Below are 26,430 nucleotides of genomic sequence, written 5' to 3'. Positions count from 1 at the left end.
ATTTAGAGCTGTTGACCAGAATGAAGTAAACTAGCCAGTAACACTAGAACAACGGGATTAGCTGTCACTGCTTAAACTGCGAGGCGTGTTCAGCAGGATATTGTGTCTAGAGCCTTAGAACTTTCAATCCACCGCCAGGTAAGCTAACCATTAAGCTATATACGGCATAACTAAAAGCGCTAAGGCAAGACCTTACCAGTGTATCTTTTATTATGTTAGGTTTGTGAGAAAATTTAATAGATTGAGAACTGTGATTTATGAATCGATTCTGACATACTGATATTCACATAGTTAATAATACTTAGGGTATCAAATTTATTTCTTTTTTGATACCAAGAAGACCCACAAGTAGCATCAAAGCTAAACCTACATTTTTCATATAAATAACAAGCATTGTGGGTGTGGTATGTCTCTCCTTTAAACAGAAGAATAATCACTTCCTAGTTGACTGGTTCAGTGTACTCTCCATTATGAATCCGATGACCCACGATTCGTATCTTTTTGCCACAAAAATCACACTCTGTACTTTGGTGTTGTGATTGCGTTATAAAAGTGACGGTTATTATTGTAGTTTTAAATCAAACACAAAGCTACGCAATTTGTTATCTGCGCATCACGGGTATCGAAACCCGGATTTTAGCGTTATAAGTCAGCAGACATACCGCTTAGCCACTGGGGGAACAAAAGTGACGGCCAAATTCCACTTTTGTTTAGAACAGCCCAAGAACTAGTGATGGATTCTGTTAACTGGGCACCTTCCTTCTAGTCTATCAGTTCAAAATTAGGAACGGATAACACATGCGTGCGTCGTGTAGCTTCTCGCAAACGTCCGAAACAATGACTTTCGGCATTTGGATATGTGTGTAAAAGCAGGTATTTCAGGTAGTGTGGTGTTATTTTTGTGTGATGATTGATTTCTATGTATTCCGTTAGTCAAGAGTTGAGTTTTTTTTTTCAAACTTATATCATTCAAGATCTTATTGCTTCTTCAATACGCACCCTCTTCCACCAGACTTTATAACCAACGTTCTTGTAATTCGTATGTTTTTACTACACCCCTTCAAGCGTGACTCCGTGACATGGGCGATAGGTAATTAAAAGTATTATTTTTTTAATATATTTCTCCTAAGCATGATTCAATTTATTAATATTAATGCAATTTTTTATATATAACTGGTATAGATTAAGTTCTTCAACTGTTAACAGAGAAAGCTCTAATTGCGGAAATGTTAAAAATACACAAAAAGGCGGTGCTCAAACAAAATTTATCACTAAAATTATTTGTTTCTAAATTTGGTGAAAAACTACATCGGCTATCTGCGCAAGTCATTCCTAATTGTGCATTTACAGACTGAAAGGGAAACATTAGTTAACAGCATCCGCTACCAACTTTGGAGCTATTCTAATTGTACAGTGAAATCTTCCGTTACTCTTATAACGCATCTACGGTTCCAAAGTGCGAAGTGCTTTTCTGTGACGCGAGCCATTGATTCTCAGCTTTACATTTTCTGATATAATTGTTTGTTTGTTTTAGAATTTCACGCAAAGTTACTCGAGGCTATCTGCGCTAGCCGTCCATAATTTAGCAGTGTAAGACTAGAGGGAAGGCAGCTAGTCAACACCACCCCCCGCCAATTCTTGGGCTACTTTTTACCAACGAAAAGTGGGATTGACCGTCACATTATAATGCCTCCATGTTTGGTGCGACGGAGATTCTAACACACGACCTTCGGATTACGAGTCGAACGCCATAACCCACCTGGCCATGCAGGGCTTTTCTGGTGTAATAACAAGAACGTCACTCCTGGCCTTAACCAATAAGAAAAATGAAAAAAAAATGTTTCGATTAAACGCTCTAACGAATTTGGTTCATAGTCCACTAACAGAGAAAACTTTACATAAAACTCGAGTGTTCTTTTTAAAATACAAGCACGAAATCTCACTGTTCACATTTAAAGGTAAATGTGCTTTAAAGTAAATGTTTGGTGAAGAGAGAAGTAAATAAAAATAGCAAACACATTTTATGCTCTCACAAGAGTAAGTTTTTTATTCTGCTCTAATGAAATCATTTACATATTACAATTTTAACTTGGGTTAATGGGACGAAGTACACACGAACTCGAATCTGTAAGAACTAATGGATGACGAATCTCGATACGTCGCGTTATACAGTAGGTATATAAAATATATAGTTTCTAAGGTGGTGGTCCGATTTTACTTTCTGTTCGAAGAGGGAAAAATGGTAAAAATGAGCCCTTTATTTTACAGAAGATAAAGGAAAGCGGTGTAAACGTGTAATTAAATTTATGGCCAAAACTACCATAGAAAAAGGATGCGCAGAAGTTCAAAAAGAAGTATTGAAAAAAAAAGTAAAACATACGCACAAAAAATAGAACTTTTAATAAAATAAGGAGAATGAAAATATAAGTTGTATGAAAGTAGCGTGAGAGAGTATATTGTGTACAGTAGAGTATATTGTGTACAGTAGAGTATATTGTATGCAGTAGAGTATATTGTATACAGTAGAGTATATTGTATACAGTAGAGTATATTGTGTACAGTAGAGTATATTGTGTACAGTAGAGTATATTGTATGCAGTAGAGTATATTGTGTACAGTAGAGTATATTGTATACAGTAGAGTATATTGTGTACAGTAGATTGTATATTGTATACAGTAGAGTATATTATTATACAGTAGAGTATATTATGTACAGTAGAGTATATTGTATACAGTAGAGTATATTTATGTACAGTAGAGTATATTGTATACAGTAGAGTATATTGTGTACAGTAGAGTATATGGTGTACAGTAGAGTATATTGTATGCAGTAGAGTATATTGTATGCAGTAGAGTATATTGTATGCAGTAGAGTATATTGTATACAGTAGAGTATTTGGTGTACAGTAGAAAATATTGTATACAGTAGAGTATATTGTATACAGTAGAGTATATTGTGTACAGTAGATTATATTGTATACAGTAGAGTATATTGTGTACAGTAGAGTATATTCTGTACAGTAGAGTATATTGTGTATAGTAGAGTATATTGTGTATAGTAGAGTATATTGTATACAGTAGAGTATATTGTGTACAGTAGAGTATATTGTGTACAGTAGAGTATATTGTATACAGTAGATATATTGTATACAGTAGAGTATATTGTATATACAGTAGAGTATATTGTGTACAGTAGATTATATTGTATACAGTAGAGTATATTGTGTACAGTAGAGTATATTGTGTACAGTAGAGTATATTGTATACAGTAGAGTATATTGTGTACAGTAGAGTATATTGTATACAGTAGAGTATATTGTGTACAGTAGAGTATATTGTATACAGTAGAGTATATTGTGTACAGTAGAGTATATTGTATACGGTAGAGTATATTGTGTAGAGTAGAGTATATTGTGTAGAGTAGAGTATATAGAGTATATTGTGTACAGTAGAGTATATTGTGTACAGTAGAGTATATTGTGTACAGTAGAGTATATTGTGTACAGTAGAGTATATTGTATACGGTAGAGTATATATTGACAGTAGAGTATTATTGTACAGTAGAGTATATTGTATACAGTAGATTATATATGTATACAGTAGAGTATATTGTATACAGTAGAGTATATTGTATACAGTAGAGTATATTGTATACAGTAGATTATATTGTATACAGTAGAGTATATTGTGTACAGTAGAGTATATTGTGTATAGTAGAGTATATTGTGTATAGTAGAGTATACTGTATACAGTAGAGTATATTGTATACAGTAGAGTATATTGTATACGGTAGAGTATATTGTGTACGGTAGAGTATATTGTATACCGTAGAGTATATTGTGTACAGTAGAGTATATTGTGTACAGTAGAGTATATTGTGTACAGTAGAGTATATTGTATACAGTAGAGTATATTGTGTGCAGTAGAGTATATTGTGTGCAGTAGAGTATATTGTATACAGTAGAGTATATTGTGTACAGTAGAGTATATTGTGTACAGTAGAGTATATTGTGTACAGTAGAGTATATTGTATACAGTAGAGTATATTGTATACAGTAGATTATATTGTATACAGTAGAGTATATTGTATACGGTAGAGTATATTGTATACGGTAGAGTATATTGTATACCGTAGATTATATTGTGTATAGTAGAGTATATTGTGTACAGTAGAGTATATTGTGTACAGTAGAGTATATTGTATACAGTAGAGTATATTGTGTATAGTAGAGTATATTGTGTATAGTAGAGTATATTGTATACAGTAGAGTATATTGTGTATAGTAGAGTATATTGTATACGGTAGAGTATATTGTGTACGGTAGAGTATATTGTATACCGTAGATTATATTGTGTATAGTAGAGTATATTGTGTACAGTAGAGTATATTGTGTACAGTAGAGTATATTGTATACAGTAGAGTATATTGTATACAGTAGAGTATATTGTGTGCAGTAGAGTATATTGTATACGGTAGAGTATATTGTGTAGAGTAGAGTATATAGAGTATATTGTGTACAGTAGAGTATATTGTGTACAGTAGAGTATATTGTATACAGTAGAGTATATTGTGATACAGTAGAGTATATTGTGTACAGTAGAGTATATTGTATACAGTAGAGTATATTGTATACAGTAGATTATATTGTATACAGTAGAGTATATTGTATACAGTAGAGTATATTGTATACGGTAGAGTATATTGTGTACGGTAGAGTATATTGTATACCGTAGATTATATTGTTATATAGTAGAGTATATTGTGTACAGTAGAGTATATTGTGTACAGTAGAGTATATTGTATACAGTAGAGTATATTGTATACAGTAGAGTATATTGTGTGCAGTAGAGTATATTGTGTGCAGTAGAGTATATTGTATACAGTAGAGTATATTGTGTAGAGTAGAGTATATAGAGTATATTGTGTACAGTAGAGTATATTGTGTACAGTAGAGTATATTGTATACAGTGGAGTATATTGTGTACAGTAGAGTATATTGTATACAGTAGATTATATTGTATACAGTAGAGTATATTTTGTACAGTAGAGTATATTTTGTACAGTAGAATATATTTTGTACAGTAAAGTATGTTGTATATGGTAGAGTATATTGTGTAGAGTAGAGTATATTGTGTACAGTAGAGTATATTTATACAGTGGATTATTTTGTATACGGTAGAGTATATTGTGTAGAGTAGAGTATATAGAGTATATTGTGTACAGTAGAGTATAGTGTATACAGTAGAGTATATTGTGTACAGTAGAGTATATTGTATACAGTAGAGTATATTGTATAGAGTAGAGTATATTGTGTACAGTAGAGTATATTGTATAAAGTAGAGTATATTGTGTACAGTAGAGTATATTTATACAGTGGATTATTTTGTATGCAGTAGAGTATATTGTATACGGTAGAGTATATTGTGTACAGTAGAGTATAGTGTATACAGTAGAGTATATTGTGTACAGTAGTATATATTGTGTACAGTAGAGTATATTGTATACAGTAGAGCATATTGTATGCAGTAGAAGCATAACAAAATAGAATATACAAACATACCCAATGGAAACTTTATTGCGCAATACAACAAAAAAAGTGCGGAAAAACTGGTAGTAGTTATATGTAAATATATACACTGTTAAAAGTGAAAATATAAGACATTACTGGAAGTATTTTAATTTAGCTGTTGTTTCAAAACATACGAGACGTGTTTGCTCCAAATGTATCGTGTGTATCCAAATGTATCCAAATGACTTTCATAATTTGTGACCATGCAATTTACAAGCAGTATAGAGCACTAAACAACGTTCCCTTTGCAAAGTTTTATAGGAGAATGAGAGAGGTTTACGAAAGACGACGGAAAAGTAGAAATTTTACAGCGAGAGGAATAGGATGAGAGAAAGAACGGATAATAGAAGCAAACAAAAAAGACGAATAAAGTAATTAAGTGTAGAAAACAGAAGTGAAAGAAGGCAGAAAGAAGTTCTAAATAGAAAATTACGGACAAAAATATTTTTTATGAAATGAAATAAGATTGTAAACAGACAAGAAATGGTAAATTGATTATGGTATAAATAAAGAACAGAGGAACGGTGTAATTCTTGTTTGTAAATATTGTTATGTATATAAAAAAGAAAATTCTAATTTCGCAAATGTCTGCCCTCTATCCAAACCACCTTGAAAGCCCCGCCTCGTCACGAGTAAAAGATGAATTAATTTTTCGCGTGTTGAGATAATTTACCTGATACATGCACATGAATAACAACCTGCATGTAAACGTATGGGTTGAGTCTGCATAGATTGTATGCAAATATCTTTCAGAGGTAAGCCTTCCATGAGCCCACCTATATCTATAGAAATCGATCAGATGTAGTTATTAATAAGCGTGAAATGAATAGATATAAAAAGTTATTACGTGAAGTTTCACAAAAATTAGTTGTTCAAATACAAATTCGTATATTTGGAAGACCGAACGAGACACACTTTTCTCACATTCACCGAAATGAAATTTTGGAATAATAATACATTCAATTAGGAAAAGACATTTAAATTAAAAAACACGACTATATTCAAAAAGAAAAGAAACTCTATTAAAGTCTGTTTTATTTTCTTCTATCATTGGTTAATAGAATATAACAGAAACAACATCTTGGGAGGCTGGAGAAATCAAGTTTATATGAAAAATATTTCAGTTTCTTGAACGGAAGCAATGGTTTAATAAATTAGTACAACATCACTTTGTATACTGTGTATTTCATCCAGTGTAGTACCACCCTACATATTATATACTTAACAAAAATATAGCATAACTCTGTATATTACATAGTAAATAAAATACATCACCCTATGTATTACATACTTAATAAAAACACAACTTCACCCTATGTATTATATACTTAATAAAAATACAACATCACCCTATGTATTATATATTTGATAAAAATACAACATCATCCTATGTACTATATACTTAATTAAAATACAACTTCACCCTATGTATTATATACTTAATAAAAATACATCATTACCCTATGTATTATATAATTGATAAAAATACAACATCACCCTATGTATTATATAATTGATAAAAATACAACATCACTTTATGTACTATATACTTAATAAAAATACATCACCCTATGTACTATATACTTAATAAAAATACATCACCCTATGTATTATATAGTTAATAAAAATATAATATCACCCTATATCGCAGGCCCGGCATGGGCAGGTGGCTAAAGCGCTCGACTTGTAATTTGAGGGTCGTGGTGTCGAATCCCCGTCACACCATGCTCGCTTTTTCAGCCGCGGGGGCATTATAATATTACGGTGAATCCCACTATTCGATGATAAAAGAGTTGGCGATAGCTGGTGATAACTAACTGCCTTCCCTGAAGTTCTACACTGCAAAATTAGGGACGGCTAGCTCGTCCTCGTGTAGCTGTGCGTGAAATTCCAACCACACCCTTTTATAGTATGCACTTAATAAAAATATAATATCACCCTATATATTTATAATATAACCCTGTATACCATTACTTAATAAAAATATAGTATAACCCAATATACTAAATACTTAATAAAAATATAGTATATTCCTGTATATGAGACGAGCTTGCTCCAAATACATCGTGTTATAGACTTTCATAATTTGTGACCATGTTTTAATGCAACTCACATTTGAAATTTGAATAGTTTACCTCATGAAGCACCTTTCGTAACTTTGTTTGTTTTGAATTTCGCACAAAGCTACTCGAGGACTATTTGTGCTAGCCGTCCCTAATTTAGCAGTGTAAGACCAGAGGGAAGGCAGCTAGTCATCACCACCCACCGCCAACTCTTGGGCTACTCTTTTACCAACGAATGGTAGGATTGACCAACACATTATAACGCCCCCACGGCTGAAAGAGCGAGCATGTTTGGCGCGACGGGGATGCGAACCCGCGACCCTCAAATTACGAGTCGCACGCCTTAACCCACCTGGCCATGCCCGGGCCCCCCTTTCGTAACTCTAAGATCTTCCTCCTCTCACTGAACGAAATATATTTATTCTCGACAAAATGGGCGATGATGCTTTCTATTCCTTCATAATCTTCGTTTAAAAAGTAATGAAAAAGACATTCAAAATAAAATTGTTGGCTTCGCGAATGTTAAAACGAAACAATTTACAAAATGAATAGGCAAATGATATCTAACGACAGTAGAGGGCGTTTCGAGTAAAAAAATTCAAAACTAAATCGTACATATGTAATTATTATTACTTACATCTGAAAAAAGTGAGACTGCTACCGAGTTGTTTGAGTTCCATTTTTTTTTATAGGCACCTTGTCCTGTAGAAAACAGGCCCTGCCTGATATGGTCAGGTGGTTAGAACGCTCGATTCGCAATGTGAGGGTCGCGCACTCGAATCTTCATCACCGAACATGCTTGTACTCGCCCTATCAACGTGACGGTCAATCTTATTTATTCATTGATGAAAGAGTAGCCCATAATTTGACAGTGGGTACTGTTGAATTAGCTGCATTTCCTCTATTCTATTACTGGTAAATTAGGGACAGCAAAATACAAACCAAGCTAAATTTGTGCTCTAGAAACATGGTGAAAGAGACACATATGAAGTGTTTTAATCGCCAAGAGAGATTTATACGTGATAAGTATGTATGTAGGTTCAAATGCCATGAACTAGAGATTAAATGGATTAACCGATGGATCTTTGTATTATATATATATGGTAAAGCTATATTTATGCTTTAATCTAAAGCATACGAGTTTTAGATTAAACTCAGTTCAATGCAAAGCTAGCATTGGCTAGCTGCTGTTAACCCTAACTGACCATCGGACTTCTCGTCTAGTTAGCAACAACCTGCCATCTCCATTTACGATAAGGAATTGACTGTTACTCTTGTAACACACCCAAAATGCAGTGAAGGTTCTGTAGTATCGTATAGAGCCAACCCACTGCCAGGTCTTAAAAAATCGTGCCTTAATCGGAAATCCGCAAACAAACTGTAACTAAACACTAGGTGAAAGAAAACGACCGAAACGTAACATCCAGGACGGAAATGTTACACGGGGTATACAATTATCATAAGAAAACAAAAGGGAATCCTCAATAGCCGAGATTGTAATTAGGTCATAAATCTGTCAAGAGATGATGGCGTTATGAGCTAAAAGTCTCTACTTTATCATTCTATGAGCCGCTATGCCGCGGCTAAAAAAAAAAATCTCAAATCTGATTACAATAAAAGAAAGCGAAACGTAGCACTTTCTAAACAATTATATTGCGGAATAATTTTAATCTAATTAACAAATAAACTTATCTTTCATTGTAAGTAAACACAGCATTCTGAAGTGAAACCAGTAAAGGACAGACAATAGATTGTCTTGTGGAGAAACACTCTTTACTCGTTAGAACTTTTGATTTCCATTATAAAATTGGTCATGATTTCAGATAACCGCATAATTTTGTTTTATTTGCATGTAATAAATCAATCATATGCTAACACCCATGCATGTTCTACAACTTGGACTCCATTCATGCACTTGGAGAAGAACAGTTAGTGTTGGTATGAGTCACAATATTAATATTATAGTCAGTATAATTTATTGTCTTGAAGTATAATATTTTCGCTCTTTTTACGTATTATGCTTGTACATTAGTGTTTTAGTTGTTAAACAATAATCATATCAGTAATGTGTTACGTATTTATGTGCAATTAGATTTAGTTTTAACGCAAAGCTGGACAATGGAAAATCTACGCTTTTCAATGGAATTATAATACTGTAAACCCTGCATTTTACCTATATGCATATATATATAACATTTAAAATACAACTATTTTAATACAATTCTTTCTAAACCTCGTTAAACCAATCATTCGAAATATTCTAGATCATCCCCATTGATTTCTTTTTGTCCACTACAACATTTCAAAACGCCATTTTCAAACTTTCTTTAAGCTTGTGTATTTTGTTTCTACTTAAACCACAGAGCTACACAATGAGGTATTTGTGCTCTGTCCGTCAAGTGTACCGAAACCCGGTTTCTAGCGTTGTAAATCTGCAGACATGCCGCTGTGCCACTTGAGGGGGTGTAGGGCTCAGAGTTAAGTATTTAATATTTTTGCATGTGTGGGAACCCAACTCGATACGTCTTGTAAGTCACGCACACACTCTGCTGTATGAAATAAATGATTAATTTCCTACAGTCGTTACTAATGCGAGTTTTAACAACACAAACTACCACTCTTTCCAACATACACACAGGCGCATGCGCACACACAAAATGAACAAACATTGCAATACCTAATGAGGCACGAGATTTGAATATATTTCCTACAAAACTACGATTACTTTTAAATTTGTTTCGCTTTTGAACGATTCCAAGTGAGTCAGGAAAATTTCTTTCGTGAATAACTAAACAAACTATGATTAAAATAACCAACAACTAGCTAATTTGAATTTCACAAGATGAAATGCGTGCGTTGTATACATATATATAACTTTATTTATGGAGCTAAACAGAAATGAATTCAACGAAAATAACGTCTTCCGCGTTATGTTCCGTTACATCTTCTGTATGGTACTAATCTTTATTTCTTCCAAAAAAACGTATATCAAGTTTTATAACAATACATACAAAATATCTTGATTGTTTATCTCAATACAATCATTTTATGACTGAACGACAAGCACGAGGCTTATAACATTAAAATTAGATGTTTAATCCCTGTCGGAGAGACAGCTCAGATAACCCGTTTCATAGCTTTAAGCTAAGACAAACAACACATAACACTATGTAACAAAATGTTTACTTTTTCTTGTTCCTGGGCAGAAAGTGTTATTTCCCAATTGCTTACGCCTAAAGTAAATGGAAAAAAACAAACTATTTTCTCTTCAAACTTTGCTTTTGTGACCCGGGAGCGTATAACGAAAACATGATAGGAGACTATATTTGGGGGTTGATACGTGAAAATGATTTACATTACAGTCGCAAATCGCGAAACACTACTCACTTCTAAACATTTTTGTATAACTTTAGTATAAATACATGTAAATCTTGATTCATATGTTGTTTTATTCAAACTTTGTGTAAAAGAAAATGTGCAAATTTTCCCGTTTTTACATAAAAAATAGGTTAATTTCTAAATTTCATTATCCAGGTCATAAAAGCAAAGTTTGAAGGGAATAATGACCATTTTCTGTACTTTTACACCATAAACAATTAAGAAATAACACATACTATCCAAGAACAAAATTTGTGTTACATAGTGTTATCATTAAAAGGTAATATTCTTTAAAAAATATGTTATTTAACAAAACATTACTTGTTTTTATAGATAAAAATATCACATATATTTAATCCTTTTAATTTCTGTAGTCAGGTTGCATGATGTAAGACTGATGTTTAGACTTCTTAATGAATAAATAACATTTAAGTAACTTTATATCAGCTTTTATACATGAATTTCTTAGTTACCTGTGGAAAAAAAAGGCTTATTGGAAAGCACTTTTCCAGTGAGCGCTGTGCTTTTTATACTGAATAATATAGATAAACGCAGACTGTGCTTTTATTATGTAAATATACTGCTAGTTTATCACATTATCACACACTATTTGTATACGTTCTTCAAAAGAGTTCTGTTAATGACCATTGGCATTCGCATTCTTCTACTAAACATTAAATAATTCACATTATAGTACGTGAGCTGTGTGTACTCGATAGCTTTGAAGAAGAATACAATGTCAAACCAAACCAAATAGAATGTCACTGTTTTAAGAATGTACATTTTTAAGATAAAAAGTAAAAAACAACTGTAATAGAATAGAGAGTACAAAAAGCTCTATTTCTTGATAAATTACATATAGTCTATAAATATTTTACAACTATGTCTTTAGCAAACAATTTAATCCAGTTAAACCTGCAAAATGCTGTAAAACCCTAGCAAAACTATAGCGACAGTTGACTGTTTTGTGTTTTGTCATACATAGTCTTGCCAAACAAGCTCATTTTTATATTATAATCAAAATGCACATAGTCTTATCTATCAAACAAGCCTTATATTATGATCAAAATTCACTATAATTCTCTGTGTTTTCTGTTAAGCGTAAAGCTTAACAATGGATTATCTGTGACCTATTCATCACAGGTTTATAATTCTGATATTTAGCGATATAAGCTTTCAGCTTATCACTGAACCACTAGGTTTAGGCTTCATTAAAATATTTTGAAATTTCAACTGTCTGCCTTAAGACTGTAATATTTTCTCCTTTCCATGGAAATACAGAGTAAACATGTTGTCTTTAAGTATCGTTCACTGACTCACCAGAGATTCAACAAAGTTGGTTCATGTGTACCATGTTACCTTTAAGTATTGTTGTTTCTGTTGCTTGCGTTTCATTAGAGACGACTCCTGCTACAATTAAGTACCATGTTACCTGTAAATAGAATCTTAGTACAGCTAACTTGCTTCAGTTAAGTCCCATGTTACCTGTAAATAGTATTTTAGTAGAGCTGACCCTTGCTCCAATTAAGTCCCATGTTACTTGTAAATAGAATCTTAGTAGAGCTGACTCTTGCTCCAGTTAAGCCCCATGTTACCTGTAAATAGAATCTTAGTAGAGTTAACTCCTGCTCCAATTAAGCCCCATATTGCCTGCAAGTAGAGTTAACTCTTGCTTCAATTAAGCTCCATCTTACCTGTAAATACAATCTTAGTAGAGTTACCTCCTGCTCCAATTAAGCACCATGTTGCCTGCAAGTAGGAGTTTTATAGAGCTGAATCTTATTACTATTAAGCACCATGTTACCTGTAAGCATTGTTTTTTTGACTCACTAGAGTTTCAGATTTGAAAATCTTTATTTTGTTTCATGATAATTACTCTGCCACCAATTAGTCTGGAAGCCAACGTCTCAGAGGAGCATTAAAAATGTCTTTTACCGTTTCACAACATTATTTTTGATACTATCCGAAAGATCTATCTTTTAGGTTTAATTTAAGACCAGGTTTTGTCTTGTATCTCCTCTTTTAAGGACTGCAAACCTTTATTAATTCTAGGGGACAACATATTTTTCATGGAAGGTGGATATATTACCCACAAGAAAATTTGTCACTGCCCAATTTTCACACCTGACCCGTACACCTTGTCCTCTCCTCTCTGCATAACATTCTTATTAAAATATGCTAACTGGTTTAGCTACAAAATGTTTTCTAACCTTGCCTTTTACCCCCTGTTTTTAGTTTGCAGCTCACATATTTTATTCATTGTGTCTCAACTCGCTGCAAACATTTTCTACGAAAACAAGATATCCCAGTTTGTTTGGCATTCTATTCTTCATCAGAACTATCTGTTTTTGAGTGCTCGTTTTTAGTTTCACATGTTTATGAGGAATCTGGCAAGAGTTTTATCTTTCACATTTGCATATTGCAATGCAAACCAGGCTCTCAGCAGAGTAACTGCTTTGACATATACAGTAAGGTGATTTGAAGGTAATATCCTTCTTGAAAGTTTGTGGTGCTGGGTATGGTCAACTACAGTGGCTGAATGGCTCCCTCTTCAGCTGACGTTGGTAATTTGAGGTTGTCAGCTGTTGGTAGGAGGGAGGTCTTTATTCTTGACTTATTTTGTAACAAAACAGTCTGTGTCAGAACATGCTCACATCATCACTGTGTCATTTTTTGGTCGTATATTTGGCAAATAATTCTGAAGTAAAACCCTTACTCCCGTATCTCGTGTATTGCAATACCAAGCTATTGCATGGGAAGCTGTGTTGGTATACGTTGTCAAACCCATTTCACATATTGAACTTTTTCAACTGAGAAGAGGCCACTGGTTTATTTGTTTGTTTGTTTATTTTAGAGCAAAGCAACATTGGGCTATTTGCTGTGTCTAATTGCGGGAAATTGAACCTCAGACTTTAGCATTGTAAGTCCTTAAACTTCCCACTATTCCATCGAAGGACAGAAGTCACTACAGGAGACTCATTTTATCACAACATATGGTCCTCTAACCAATCTTCTGTACTGTCTCATACATGTTGATGGAATAAGATTTGTTTTTCACAATAGTTTTGAATCAGAGAATCACGTCTGATATTCCCATTGTCAGAATACTGTTATTTAGCTGGTGACTAGATTGCAATGTTGCTTGAATTAAGCGATACATCTTCTGCATATATCAAGATACTTGTATCAGCCTACTCTTGGATACTTGAGCAAATGGTTAAAATAGGTAAATCCTTGTCTTGGTCACTAACATCATTAAGCCCAAACCAACACTAAGATGTGGTCTTTGTATAAAAGCATTGGGAACAGTTTCTTTCCGTGTATTACACAGGAATAATGTTAGCACTGCATGTCTGTGCAACATCGATATATAGGACTGTAATGAAACAGGAAGAAATAAATGTATTTCATGGCTCATGGGCGTTGTCTGGATTTTTTCAGGTGTGGTCATTTTTGAAATCAATATTATATGTAGGTCTAAGTAAGTACCAGCCCATGGACTATCATAGCAAGATTCATATCAGGTTGAAAAAACATTATAGCAAACAAAAGAGGCCAGGAATATAAAATTTTAATATCATGCCCAGCAGTTTTTCTAACATTCGGTCGAATTTTTCGTGAAATTAAAAACGCATTTGAGGTCAAGTAGGTCAGGATCGTACGCACCATTACTCCTGGAGATGCCCACGCATTTTAATTAAAAACCCTACATGCCATTTTGCACTTCAGATCTTGTGCCAAATAGTTCAAAAACATTATAACTTTTCTATGGATATAAAGTGACATCTGACCCATAATAAACCTCAAATGATGTATTCTTTTAGAAAGTAATGTTGTCGGTTGTCAGGAAGGAGGTGAAACGTAACTGAATCTTGAAGATATTGGTTCTCAAACTAAATGATATCCTCGAAACTCGTGCTATGTAGGATGCTTATTTACATGTTGGAATTTCTCTAACCAGGAATGCTCCACGTGAATTATTTGTATGATGTAAAACAGATACTTTTTAAAATATTTTCGTAGCTACAGGGACGTAGATTCTCTGCGCAGGAAAAGTTACTGGACCACATTATTGTTTAGCATTGTTTGTTTGTTTTGAATTTTGCGCAAAGCTACTCGAGGGCTATCTGCGCTAGCCGTCCTTAATTTAGCAGTGTAAGACTAGAGGGGAGGCAACTAGTCATCACCATCCACCACAAACTTTTGGGCTACTCTTTTACCAACGAATAGTGGGATTGATCATCACATTATAACGCCCCCACCACTGAAAGGGCGAGCGTGTTTGGTGCGACTGGGATTCGAACCCGCGACCCTCGGACTATGAGTCGAACGCCTTAACAAACTTGGCCATGCCGGGCCTATTTTTTAGCACAAGAAATGTTTTTCTTTCTATCATACGTTGAAATGCACGTTAAAAAAAGCCTTTATTTTAGATTTGTATCCAGAGTTTAGGATAATGATCCTTTCAGAAAATAGACAGCATTTTTTTTCATATTTCGCTATTTAGTTATTACCGAAATATTAGATAAAAAGGCCAATAAAATCGGATAATAATTAATTATTTTTATACAACAGAAAATTCTGCTGTATAACATGTCAGTGTCATTCAGATGCGATTTACAAACCACTTTCTTCAATTTTTAGAAAACAGAATTTATGTACAAAACGTAGTACTATTTATTTTTATCTTAGTACGGGTTTGAACCCAGTGGCACAGCAGTAAGTCTAAAGGCTTATAACACTAGAAGTATTGTTTTGATTCCCCTGGTGAGAAAATTTGTGAAGCCTTATTTCTCCGAAATTTAGAGATAGTTTTAAGAAATTAATTGCATGAAAAGCTTGTTGTCCATACTTTTCATGGCTATTGCAAGTATTAACTCTTTTCATATAAATAATTATTTACTATTTATCCAAATAATTAATTTTGTCGTTGTCATGGTTAGTATGGCTTATACAGTCATCTCAAGCTAATTATTAAATACCAACTTCGTTTTATAACTACATATCAATTATTAACCAGTTTTAGTAAGTATGTCGAGTTATTAATACGTTACTAATTAACTGTTAAACTTGATGATCGTGGAAGTTATTAACCATTACAACGATTGATGTCCAATTGCCACAACCTTATCGTGATTAGTTTGTTATTACACAATAACTGTCCAAAAACTTCACGTCTTGAAATTAGAAATAAAAATGGCAGCTACTGAAACTTTCATAACTTCGAACGAAACCGAGTTTCTGTTTAGTTTTATTATAAATATTAATAAAAACAAAACACAGTATATATTTTTCTTAATATTGAGAATAAAACTAAACAGAAACTCAAATTCAAATTGATTTGTTTTTTCGAAACAGATGGAAACTTCAAGGACAAAAATAAAACCCTCGCATGTTTCAGCTTATCTATAATTACGTAAATAAATTATTATTAATAGAATTAAACATTTTGGTCTTTAAAGACAAATGATAGTTCAGAATGTGCTGCTGCTTGAATTTAAATAAGTATTTCATTGAGTGCTAATAATTTTTATGTTCACCTGAAAAATGAAGCCTTCCAAACGTAACATAGGAGATAATAGTTTAAAAATATGCGAGTAATTAGAATTTTTTTTCAATATTATAACACAAGAAAGAGACAACTTTCAGTTATTGAGACTTAACTTAGATGTTCAGCCTTATTTGAAGAACGAAATAGAGAATGTCAGTAGTTTTGTTTGCTTATTGTTAACTACATAGCGAGCTGTATGTGATTTGCCTAATTTTGCAGTGTAAGGGAAGGAAACTACTCATCAATGCTTATCGCCAACTCTGAGGCCACTCTTTTACCGACGAATAGTGAGATTCACCCTCACTTAGAGTGCCCACACGGCTGAAAGGATGAGCGTGTTTGGAGTGGTGGAGATTCGAACCTGCAATCCTCAGATTACAAGTCGTGCTCCCTAAACACCTGGCCATGGTGGTATAATAAATTTACCTTCGAAATATTACTAAAAACACGAATAAACGTAGAAGCTTTAGCAGATGGTGATGCTATTCGTTGTAACCTGTGTACTGATTAGCCAATTATAAAATATCATACTTCTGAGATCTAGTTAGTTTTATATTAACTTTTCTGGATAAAAGAGATAACGGTTTTAGCCGGACTTAAAAAAAAATTACAACTCTGTAATTAAACTGCTATGCAAATTTCCAGCCTTGTTAGGCATATAAAGTATTATACAATTAAATACAATGCTGTTATAAGAAAAAGGTAAAACTAATAAAATATTCCAGAATATTATAAATTTTGTAGTTATATGTCAACAAACTGTTACATATACAACTGTATCATACAAATAAAAGTGTTTATACTTGTTTATGGGTGATTTAGAAGTTCCAACTGACCAGTTATAAACTTCGTTAACTACGAGTGCAGATTTTTTTCCTTCATTAAAAACAAACATCGAAATTAATATTTATTTTACCATTTTCATTGGAAGCATATCAGTCACTCAAAATGAAATCTGATGAAATACTAAACACATAATCTAATGAATGTATTTTGAAAGCGAAAATGTAATTCGAAATAAAGCTTTATTTGGAAAATACATGAGATCATCTTATTATAAAGAAGCCTTAAATATGTTAATAATATCCATATATGACGTAAAAAGGAACAGTACAATATATTATATGTTGTTGTTTGTTATTAAACACAAACCTATATAAAAAGCTGTCTGTGCTTTGACCTTCAAGGGTATATAAACCCAGTTTCTAGCGGTATAAGTACACAGAAATATAGCTGTGCCACTAGGGGGCGGGAGGCATACTATATGACTAGCATCACAACTAATAATAAAATGAATTGTACTTTCTAGTATTTATTATGCTTGAGTTTGACGCCAAACCTAAATTTCTAAACATGTTATGAATTTTGAGCCCAAGAATTAGAACAATCAGAGGAGATAAGGGACACATTAAAGTGCCTCCCCCCGATTTATACGTTCTTGGTAATATACCACTATAATAACTCAAACAGTACACAATTATACAGTTACTTAGCTTATTATGTAAATCACAACTATACTGACAGAATACGTCACTTATACATTTTACCTCATCATTAATTGGTGAACAGCCCCCAGATGTAATCTGGACTATATATAGAAAACAGGCCCCGCCTCTACGAATATGACCTGTCTATTAGAAATTAAACTCCGTCCGTTATGAATTTGAAAAAAATACTTGGAAAAAATTCATGTTTGATATATTCGACTTGGCCATTAGCGGGTATACTATCTGATAAATTGAAATTCACTCAAAGTGAGCAGACCCAGCCCACGAAGAATTGAAGTTGACCAATAGCAAGTTAACCCACCTCTTATGAATTTTATATTTAGCAGGCTGACAATACTCTTCGTAGTCTGACCTTTTACTAAACAATGTTATAATACAAATTCCCTTTAGTCTGCCATGCGCTATTAAAATATATCCAGTGCCAGTTTACCGTACGTTTCTACTACTAAACTGTGCACAACTGTTCCGTAAGCAACTGCTTATATTACACTTACGATATAGCTGTAAAACTATCAATCGACGGTTATTATTTATATATATATATAAAAGTATTATATTTCAGTTTTTGAAGGTTCATTGCCATATCTCGTCAACGACCATTTCTGAACGTTTTACTTGAGCAATATTAAATAAAGGATCATTTTAATTATGATTAATCGTTTGTTAGCACAGATTTTGTCTCTACAGTTGACTTTAGGTTTTGGTTTCGTGATATTTAAGATCACATTAGCTGAAACTAACTAGGTCATTATGTAAAGACAACTGTCAGCTGCAGCCAACAACTTAAGGTTTAACGCTTCCTGTTAGTTATAAGTTCACATTTTTGTTTAAAAATCAGGTCCTATTTATACCTCGCGAAGATCGAGTATCTAAGAAAGCATTTAAATCAATTGTCCAGATATAACTTTTTTTTTTTTTGGAAATTAGGTTTTATTGTAGTATATGAATTATTTTTGTATTAATTCGATCTTTTACATACGCTCCAAAAATCTAAGCAATCTTCATGCTTCTTATAACAGTACTTGAGCTTTTGACCGGAGTTATAAGTGCCACAAATAATGCCATCATATTATTTTTTTCCATTGGCCTAACATTTATCATGTATCTAATAAGATATATCATTTCATATTTCAAACGAACATATCCCTTGTTTATAAACGTATGGTTGAAAACATGATATTTTAATATTTTTGTTATATCGAATTTATGCTTTGTTCTTTATATATTTCGATATTTTATTGTATGGTTTTTATTAAAGTTTATGTATTACTTTTATTATCAAAGTTATAACACCCAAAATTGTCAGTTTTCCAAATTCACCATTGTACGTAATTCTGTGACAAAATTATTTGTAAATATTTTTATAAACATATTTATATGAACTTTTTTCCTGTACAAAATTAAAAATATACTGGTTTTATAAATATATTTAGAACACAGGTGTTTCAAAGAGAAATACAAAACTTTACATAAATGTAATTATTTTCTGCACAAATACGTTTTTGTGTAGGTATTCTCAGCTTGCCCACTTTAACGTTTGATTGACATTTACATGGGAAGTAAGGGAAGATTCAGCCAATCAGAAGTTCAGGATTAGCTATGATTGACGTATCCCTTCCCTTCGTGTTAAATTCATAAATACTTGGAAAGATTCTAAGGTGAGAAGAAAGGGATCTGAGAAGTAAGCAAAAATTGTAAAAGACGGAGTGAGAGGATAGACATCAGTTGATTGTTATCTATATGGGATCGCAAAGTTGAAAAGCCTGTGATAATACGTGTGAAAAAAAGAACAGGTGGTTTCTTACAAAGTTATTCAGACTTTTATATAAATCCGCAATTTACCTACTTGTTTTTATATTTGACAACACCTATTACATTGTATTGAGTGAAGTTATGCTTGTTATAACACGCTATGTTGCAGTTCGCGAGCTCGAATCCTGTCACCGTACATACTATGAGAGCGTTATAGACTGATTATCAACCCAATTTTCGTTGGTCAGAGAATAATCTAAAACTTAACTGTCGGTTATATTAACTAGCTGTCTTCCCTTTGATCTATATTTATAAATTAGGGCAGATAGCCCATGAGTAGCTTTGCACGAAATTCAACGAACAAAGAAAAACCACGTATATAGAGAACTGACCAAAACTATTTTTCTACATCAAATACATATATAGAACTAAAAAGTAATTAGTAGGATTAATTTCAATATTAATAGTATTTCTGTTTATATACATATTTCAAGTGATATAATTGTGATTAACTAAAAGACAAGCCCTTAAGTAATTTAATACTTCAGTAATTTAGGGTAAAGAAAATGTTTAAAGAGCCGATAAATATGGCCTCATCGTAATTCTAGGTTTAATTTATTACACAGTCATTGTTTCTGAGAAAAAGTTAAATTTTGCGAACATTAAGACTGCTGACAGAAGAAACTTGCCCTGATCTTTATTCGAAAAACAATTGCTTTTAATTGGCTGATTAAGTTTGCGTGATGTCTAAAGGTAATAAGTGAACGCTCCCTAGATAAGAATTAGTTCTGGTTTTATTTAGCCGAAAGTACCCTTTCTGGTATGGTCAAATATTCTTTCAACGCATTCATTTTATAATATCGTTATAACTTTATTTTTTGTAATTGAATATATTCGATAACAACAAGTTAAATTACCTTTAATGTAAACGTAATTAGAATATATATTATAGTTTCAGTTATTTTTACTGTTGCAACTTCAGAACTCCACTCACTTTTTATTTTGTAAACTAAGCACTTATTGACACTTCTGAAACTGATTTAAGTAGTAAATGATAAATTCACTCGTCTGCGGCCTTACTTTTGTTAAAACAGTAGAAGTTTTAAACAGTTTTAAAAGTTTTGTTTTAAACATTAACAAATTATTACTTTCAGAGATGCGCCTGATAACGGGACGTCAAAATAGAAACCTTTGAAAATGTCATCAGAAAATAGAATATTTAGTATTTTAGTGTCTGAGATGATACTGAGTTCCACTTCTTGTGCGTAATGGAGCCAATTTTCGTATAGTTTACTTTTTATTTATTATTTTTGTTTCAGACTCAAAACTGATGAAAAAGTTTAAAAAATTACTAATACGTTTTGCACTTGATTCTTATGAGCTATGCCACACAAAAAAAGAATGTTCTGTTAATAATTGTGAAATTCGTTGTCCGATTAGAATGGTTGCTAAAGCTAAACATGCACCTAACCACTTAGGATAAATATAGGTTTTATTATAATTTAACCTGAGGATCATAAGACTGGAAGTTTAATAAAGTGCTTCTGTTCGTAACGTGTAACGTTCTTCATTCTATACTGAATCCACTACAAGGTGTAAGAAAATAATAATTTATTAACGTCCCTGCTCTAACATACATAAACTGCTGACGAAATAAAAATTTTTATGTGATGGCTTAACCTGCTTGACGAACTGAGCAAACCATTTCGTCACCACCAGCTTGCCCCATACTAAAAATATAATGAAATACAATTATTTGTATTTTTTTTGTTAAAACGCACAGTGGACCTGATAAGAATCAACTGCAAATCGTTTTACCTTTTTTTATCAGTTTTTGTTTTAAATCTGAAACAAAAATAATACATAAAAAGTGAACTTGGGCTCTGAATTTCAGATTTGAGGAGCAAGGTCCCAAGTCCAACATGGTAAGGTTCTTAGAACAATCAACTTGTAATTTGAGGGTATAGATTTTGAATCCCCGTCACACCAAACATGCTCGTCCCTTCAGCCATGAGGACGTTATAATGTGACGATCAATAACACTATTTGTTAGTAAAAGAGTAGCCCAAGAGTTGGCGGCTGGTGGTAGTAACTAGCTGCCTTCCCTCTAATCTTACATTGCTAAATTAGGGACAGCTAGCGCAGATAGCTCTCGTGTACGTTGCGCGAACTTCGAACAGACAGATGGAGCGAGGCTCGAATATATGTGATACCATAAAATATCTTCCGCACTTCAACTTTTGAGTTTGTTATGAAAACTTCATTCAGTCTTTCAGTATAGATGGTAAATGTTGGTAACTGGCTTCCTTTCTCCATTCTGTAGTTCGAGATTAGGACTAGTGATAAGTAGCTTTGGTAGCTTTTGCGCAAATAGAAATTACGAAAATATTTCTTGAAACTGTGAAAGATAAAACTTGTGAATCTTGATTTTATATGCCAGACTCAAACAAATCAATAATGTTGAAGGTAATGCAACATTCTATACAAAGTTGAGTATTTGTATGAATAAAGAGGCTGCTGAAAAGAACATGTTAATATGTATGTGATATTCATGTTACGTACAAAATGTGATATAAACTATCGTTTCTACGTTATATAAAAGGAATGTTAATGTACAATATATTTATGTTATATATGAAATATGATTTAAAATTAAATATGTATGTATGCTATGTATGACGCTTTGTATAGTGTTGAATATTCGTGTCACATATCTTGTTTGTTAACATACATGATATTTCTATTGTATATGAAGTGTGCTATAAGGTTTGTTGTTCTTGTCACATAGCATGTTTGTTGGTATATAAGAAATTCATACTGCATACGAAGTGTGATGCAGTGTTTGTTGTTCATTTCATATAGAACATTTGCTGATATTCATGCAATATATTAAGTATGATATAATACTGGATGTTCATGTCCCGTAGAAAGATTGCTAATATGAAGATGTTCGTACAGTACATAAAGTGTAATATAATTGTTCATGTCACATAGATAGTTTAATAATATGCATGATAAAAACACTTTGTGAGCTACTAAGCGATTAGTTTTAAATTTATTACTCCAAAAGGAAATGAATAATTTAAATAAACTTGATGGAAATAGATATGCAATTACGAGAAATTTTGTAACATTGTTACAGTAATGTTAGTAACCTTATATATTTAACTGTGTTTTATGTATTGGGATTATACCAATATTAATGTTAGTAGCCTTATACATTTACCCGTGTTTAATGTATTGAGGTTATAAGAACATTCATTATCCTTACGTGTTTATCAATGTTTGATGAATTTGTGTTTTAACAATAGTGACAGTAATAGCTTTATACACTTACTTTAACAGTTTATTCGGTTTTCTACATCCTGAACAAATTATAATTGTAGAGCCGTTAAGAATTCTTTTCAAAGCTATGTATGTTTTTAGAAAATTTATAATACTTTTTTTTATCTAAGGAGTAGTTTTACTTTTAAATAAACCCATAAAGATAGACAAAAAAGACAAGTGTATCATGTTCAAAGAAATCCCTCGTCAATTTATTTACCATTGATTTACCCTGAAGGGTCCACGTAAGACGTTTTAAAAACATATCATGAAACGTTTATACGCCAAATTGCTTGTGTTCTTGACATGGTTCTTGGCAACGTAAGAGCCACAATAATAATAAAAAAAAGAAGACAAAATAGCAACAAATGGCAGCTAATCCCACTAACCGCTGCTAGAGCCCTCTATGCATTTTGCGTAGAAAAATCAAAGATTGCACCCACTAATTTGCTGAGTTCTTTACAATGAGTATTTTAATAGATAAAAGCATAAAATTACTCAATACGATGGAGTAAGTGGGGCCTCATCGCTGTAGGGAACGGTATCAAAAAGAAAATCTTAGTTAGGGAGTTAAACTCTAATACGAAAGTATTGTTTTATCAAACGAAGCGGAAATTGTTAATTATAACATAAAAGGCTAAATTTGTAGTTAGTTATAAAAATCATAGAAATTACAAGAAAAAAATCCATGTTAAAATAATTAAATTAATGCTGTGATTTATATATATGTATACGTACATCCTTCTGAATAGGTTACATCCCTAAATGAATATCAAACGATTTGAATAAAAAATATCATAAGTCATAGAACGTCCTTTTCATTAGTGTTACCGCTCCATCCGAATAAGAAAGGTATACCTTTTGTGTAATCCAAACTAAGCTATACGGGAATTTTGGTTATAATACCTTGGATGTGGCTCATAATTTTAATTAATAGGGAATATCACATTTATCTTCTCATAGATCAAGTTCTTAGACGTAATATATAAGATAATGACTTACGATCAGAATAAAATACGTTGTTAAAGCGAAATTTAAAAAAATCGATTTGGCCATCAGTATAGTCAATTATGTATAGTTTCCTTACATTTGTAAATATAAAGATTAGAAAGAATTGTTCCAAGAGCTGTAACTATGTTAGACAGAATATACTGTTTATGTAACTCTTTCTTCATTGTCAGTAACTATATTACACAGAATATACAATATTTAACTTTTTCTTCATTATCAGATATTTCTCAGTAATTATTTTCAGAGAAAAGAAACAATATTTCTAATTCTTTCTTTGTTGTGATTAATATTAACTTGTGATCAAAACAAATTACTTAAATAATGTAAAGCTAGAAATGAATCCATTAATAAATATATAAAGTAAAAAAATTATCTTAAGTTATTAGTTACAATGATTAGAACGCCTTATTTCATCAGTTGGACACTCTCGCTGTTAACCACATTTTCGGCCATAATTCCAATAATATCTCAGGATCTTCTGATAGCTTAAGATATTTATGCTAGCCCTAAATACAATTTTTAAGCTAACAGTGCTAAACAATGTTCTTAAAATAAAAATGTGATAATAAACGATAAATGAGAGTAAAAAACGTAACTTTATTTGGTGTTGTAACTACTATAGCTAATATTATCAGTGAAATCAACAACAAATAAACAGAAAAGCATACGTTGCTTAAAGAACCCACAAAAAGTAGTTCTTGTCTTAAACCATAGTATTATATTTATTTTAAAACTTGTGTTTTCTAACACCTATGTCGCTTCACGAATGAAAATTTATTAAAGCACCCGAACTACACAATTACATATATATACATGGGTATCATATATGAAATGATTGTCGATAACTACATTATGTACCTAATGAACCCTACAAATTACAGAGGATATTTTTAATTTATCAAACAGGGACAAACCAGAAAGATTTAGTAGAAAGATATAAAAAGAAATTATTATTATAGTAACAAAAGCTATGAAAAGTTTTTGTTAGGTTGTACATTTATCTATATGACTTACGAAAGAATAAAATATATGCTTAAAGCAAAATTAAAAATTAATATGTTAATCAGTGTAGCTAATTATGTACATTTTTCTTACATTTCTAATTGTAAATATTAAAAAGTATTTTTCAATATTCGTGACTATTTATTTAGTATCAGAAACTATATTAGACAGATAATATAATATCTGTAACTCGTTATTTTTCATTGTAAGTGATAGAAGTAACAGTATTTACATCTCTTTCTTCGTTGTAATTAATATTAACTTGTAAGTAGAGCTGAAAATGAAATCAGTCAAGTTAAAATAAGTTGACAACATGATATGAGTAACCTTATAGATCAGTGTCTATGCACAAAATAATACACTAAATTTTATTCAAATTAATGGCTTAACTAAGGGAAGTGGTTGATAAAGTTTGTCTGAAATCCACAAAAAGCTTCTTTTTGTATTACTTATATAACTCAGAGAAACCTTAGTTAACTTTGACATTTACTACACCCGAGGGTTCAAAGTGACTCGTGTGACTCCTCAATCTGAGTAATGATGCAGAGATAATAAACGAAGCTGATTACAAATTAGAAATTCTTTATTGATTGTAGAAGTGAGAAATAGAACATACGTTTAGGAAGTTCAATGGCTTATAACGAGTAGATTTAGAAATGGTTATAATGAGAGAGAGAGAGAGATAAAAAAAGCTCAGACAATCCGTTAACTAAACAGTTATTTTAAAGAACAGATGAAGCCTACCTTGGAAATAACTTTCTTCAGCAGCGGAGCCCTGTCTTTACGGCGAATGCCTGGAGTCAATAAGAGCGGCCCCGCACGGCGCCGCTCGACACGCCTGTCAGGGAGAGTAAGGCTATTGAACGATGAGGGAATCATTCATTGATCAATGTTTACATCGCTCCATCAGTTCCGTCCCTCTCTCGAGCACAATGAGCGTTTTTTATTTCCGAAGTCAATTTGAGAAATTACATGTGAGTGTATTCTATTCAACGAAATTCAAGTTCGTGTGATTTACTCGGCTCTTCAGCGTTGTCACCGTGAAAGCCAGTTAAGCTTTGTGCACGAGCCGAAACTGATGTACTAGTGGAAATTTCTGACGTCACGGAATTGCTGGAGGCTTATAGGTAGTGTGTATCGGAGATAAACTAGATATTAACGCCAGTTTTCGGGCTCATAATAGAACTAGAGACCCCCAGAAATCTAGGGAAGTGGTTGGTTTCCATGCATTGTAGCCAACAAAGGCGGTTCCGAGGTCATAGTAAAGCGCT

The 26,430-nt window shown here is 32.5% G+C and overlaps 1 long non-coding RNA gene across 1 annotated transcript in view; it reads right to left on the bottom strand.

Moving 5' to 3' along the window:
* LOC143225062 (uncharacterized) overlaps positions 1-26,038 on the bottom strand; it is a 47,408-nt gene extending 21,370 nt beyond the window's left edge. The window contains exon 1 of the long non-coding RNA XR_013013595.1: positions 25,904-26,038. This is a non-coding gene — a long non-coding RNA (uncharacterized LOC143225062). The remainder of the gene's footprint in view (positions 1-25,903) is intronic.
* Positions 26,039-26,430: the final 392 nt, after the last annotated feature.

Source organism: Tachypleus tridentatus, chromosome 9 (assembly GCF_004210375.1).
Source record: "Tachypleus tridentatus isolate NWPU-2018 chromosome 9, ASM421037v1, whole genome shotgun sequence".
NCBI classification, from domain to species: Eukaryota; Metazoa; Arthropoda; class Merostomata; order Xiphosura; family Limulidae; genus Tachypleus; species Tachypleus tridentatus.
Note: the sequence above shows the minus strand (reverse complement) of the source record. Positions and strands in the feature narration are given on the sequence as shown.